This window comes from Nannospalax galili, unplaced genomic scaffold, assembly GCF_000622305.1.
Source record: "Nannospalax galili isolate Female #2095 unplaced genomic scaffold, S.galili_v1.0 scaffold7, whole genome shotgun sequence".
In the NCBI taxonomy this organism is placed as follows: domain Eukaryota; kingdom Metazoa; phylum Chordata; class Mammalia; order Rodentia; family Spalacidae; genus Nannospalax; species Nannospalax galili.
The window spans coordinates 5,943,580-5,947,549 of record NW_008359081.1 but is presented as its reverse complement, the minus strand read 5'-3'; the positions used below and the strand labels follow the sequence as shown (position 1 = coordinate 5,947,549).

Genomic DNA, 3,970 nt, shown 5'->3' with positions numbered 1-3,970 from the left:
TGTGTACAAATTGTTGTTATTTTGTTCTTTGCTTTGTGTTTGTTTTGTGTCTTGTTAATTTCTTCACCCTTAATTTATCTTAAATGCTTGATGGTTTATTGAATTGATCATGCTTGATTCTTTCCTAATTGACATGTGCTTGTCTGTTGTTCTACTTAGATTGATTCTTTCCTGAGCTCCCATGATTACAGTTATCTTAATTATTCTTCTGTGTGTAGGATTCCTTCCATTGTCTTCTGTAGTGCTGCTTTAGTGGTCATGAATTCCTTAAGTTTTGCTTATAGTGTTGGTTAATATTTCAGTTTGTTGGGGTCTAGAATCACTTAGGAGACAAGCTTCTAAGTATGAGGGATTATCTTAATGACATTAATTGAGTTGAAATGACCCACCCCTAATGTGGGTAGAATTGCCAAAATAAACCAACCCTTCATAGTTTAAATTGCTTTTGTCAGATATTTTGTCACAGCAGCAAGACAGGTAACTAATACACTTCATTGATTTTTTTTTGTTTAAAATTGCATCTTCATTTTGCATGCTTTAAATTTCAGAATAAAATCAACAACAACAACAAAACCCACACTACACAATACCCATGGCCTGCTGTTTAGTGAGGGAGGGAATTTTCCTGCCTCAGGACATAAAAGACAGGAGAGAAGAAGTAACCACTGAAACAACAGCAGAAGGCACAGGTTTCCCAGTGGGAATTCTAATCTACTTCTTCCATTCGAGATGAACCTTCATCACTTTCATGTAGGGAATCTCATCAGAAACAGCAGCACTGGGCTTCTCTGATGCCACCTCATCTTCATCAACACCCAAACCTAGTTTGATAATGTGGTAGATATGGTAGGAGTAGGTCTGGGGATCCTGAAGGGAGAAACCAGAGGAGAGCAGAGTGGTTCCAAACAGCAGTACCACCAGGTTCTTGATGGTCTTGCTGGTTTTGTCTGCCTCAGTCTTCTACTAAATGGTCAAGGTTGATTTCTAGATGTTTTCTGGCCATCATGTAGCCCACTGTAGAATATGCTTGAAGTGCCTAGGATTTCATGATCTGTCCCATGTTGGTTGTCCAGTCATAGGTGCTTGTCACAATGCATCAAAGTAAAGACACAAGTTTGTTGGAGATTGTCACCTTCTCAATCTCCTTATCCAAGATTTGCTTCATGAGATTACAGAGATTCTCAAACTTTGCCTTGCTCTCCTCCATTTTCTTTTTCTTCTGTTTATCCTTTGGTAGCCCCAAGCCCTCTTTGATCACAGAGATCAGCCTCTTCCCATCAAACCACTTCAGTATTGAGTATGCATCAATGGGCTCATATCAACCACCTCAAAGTTCTGCTTCCCCACCTGCTCCACAAAGGCAGTTGATCACCTGCTCTTTGCTCTCACCAGTGATGTAGTAGATGGACTTCTTTCTGTGTCTCCTTCTTGTGAGACAGATATCCTGATAGGGAAGTTATCTTATCTCCAGACTGAGAAGTATGATAGCACAGTAGGTCAGAGAGGCATTGCCAGTTGGTGGAATCTTCACAGATTCCAAGCTCTACATTCTTAGGGAATGCCTCAGAGAATGCCTCATAGAATTTCTTGTTCTCTTTGTCTTCTGCAAGCTCAGAGAAGAGCTCAAGGCACTTCTTCACAATGATGTATGGATGACTTTCAAGATTTTACTCTGCTGGAGCAATTTCTCAGGAGCTGTTCAAGGGAAGATCCTCAGGTCAACAAAACCCTTGATAATGTTGAGACACTCCAGTATCAACTCATCATAGCTGTCCATGATGAACACAGAATAGACATAGAGTTTGATGTTGATCTTCTTCTTGTTCTCAAGGAGGTCAAAGGGAACTCACAAAGGGATGAAGAGTAATGCACTTAATTCCAACTCACCTACTCCAGAGAAGTACTTGACCGCCAAGTGTCTTCCCAATTATTGGTGAGGCTCTTACAGAATTCACCATATTTCTCCTGAGTGATGCCATCAGATTTTCTGGTCCAAATAGTCTTGGTCTTGTTCAGTTCTCCCTGATCAATGTATTTCTCTTTAATCTTGGTTTTCTCCTTCTTATCTTTGCCACTGTCCTCTTCCTCATCTGAACCCATATCTTCATTCAGTCTTAGGTTTTTCCTCATCATCTTTATCTTCCTCTTCTTTTTCACATTTCTTATTCTTTGTCTCATCATCACTGATATTTGCCTGTTCCTTCTCCAAATAGAGGGTGATGGGATGCTGCAGTCTATAAAATGTGAGTGCTTCCTCACCACTTCCTTGACCCTCCTCACTGGTAAGTATTCTGTCTGGTTTTCTTTGAGGTGAAGGATCACTTCAATACCCTGACCAATAGGCTCACAATACTCTGCACATACAGTGAAGAATCTGCCAGCAGAGGACTCCCAGGCACACTGTTCATGTTCACTGTGCTTTTTGATCACAACCACTTTCTCTGCCTCCAGACAGACAGAATAGTATCCAACACCAAACTGCTCAAGCATGGAGATGTCTGCACTAGCTTGGAGAGCCTCCATGAAAACATTAATGCTAGACTTAGCAATGGTTCCAAAATTAGTCAGGAAATCAGCCATGATCATGCCAATGCTTATGTCTACTAGAATCAGGGTATGTTCCTGAGGGTTGGGGATGATGTCGATTTTCAGCTCCTTACTGCTGTCCAACTTGGAAGGGTCTGACAGATTCTCATAGCAATCTTGCCCACAGCATCAGAACCATTAGAGATCAACTTCCAAAGAAACATTCCCTTGTTCAAATAGAAAGTATTGATGATGAAGGACAAGATCTCTGCAAATTTCTGCATGAAAGGTAAAAGTCTCTTCCTCATCCTCTCCATGGTGCACTGCCTTAGTCATCTTGAAGGGAAAGCGCTGAAGTCCAACAAAGCAGTTTAGGCCTAGATGGTTGACTGACATGTGGCACCTAGGCTGCACAGGGATTACTTAAGAGCTAACAAAATTATCATTTATGTTGATTTGTCTTTTGATTCTGAAGTATAACTTTGCTGGATAAAGTGATATAGGGTTCTTGTTGCTTTCTTTTCATAGCTCAAAATATACCATTTCATATCCTCTTGAACTTCAGAGTTTCTGCTGAGAAACACGCTGCTATACTAATGTATTTGCATTTTTAAGTGACAATTTCTTATACTCTAGCAACTTTTAATATTCTTTTTTTTTTTTGTATTGTACTTTTGGAAGTATAACTATAAAGTAACACGGAGCTATTTTCCAGTCATGTATATTTGGGATTCTAAGTGACTAGTGTTCCTCAATACGTGTATCTTTCCTAATATTTGGAAATTTTTCTGCTTGTTATTTCAATAAATGGGATTTTTATGCCTTAGCATTGGGCCTATAATAATTTCATATTGAACTTGGAAATTCTGTTTATAGTTCTTGTATATGTCTTTAGTTAGGTGAATGTGATAGCACATAAAATATATCTTCAAGACTTGAGAGTTTGTCTTTTGCTTGAACTACTCTGTGTGAAAGTTTCAAGTAAGTTTTTTGATTTGACTTATTGAACTTTAGTACTTTTTATTATTTGATAGTTTTACACGCACATAATTAATTATAGTCATGTCCATTTCCATCTCCCCTCTCACCTCCCTCTTTCTCTGATGAAACTCTACTTCTTCCCAACAATTACCCCACATGTTTTCATGTCGTGTAATGTGTGTTTGATCCATCCACCAAGTTTGATTATGGTTGCTTTCAGGAGCTCATTCGGGAGGCTATTCTTTGCAGTATGGGTGATTTTATGTTGCCAAAGAAAACACCCTCTTACAGCAACCATTAACTGCCAATAGATCCTCAGGGTGGGCTAAAGCCTCAGGAGCCCTCTACATCAATGAAGAAATATTGACAGACTCATACTTCTACAGGACTTGTGAAGATAATCAAAGCTGTAGTGAGTTCATGAATGCAACGGATCCAGCTATATTATATCCAGGAGACATAT

General features: G+C 39.3%; 1 pseudogene; it reads right to left on the bottom strand.

Annotated features, from left to right (window-relative positions):
- Positions 1-706: 706 nt before the first annotated feature.
- Positions 707-2,862, bottom strand: LOC103725381 (annotated as a pseudogene).
- Between the last annotated feature and the right edge of the window lie 1,108 nt (positions 2,863-3,970).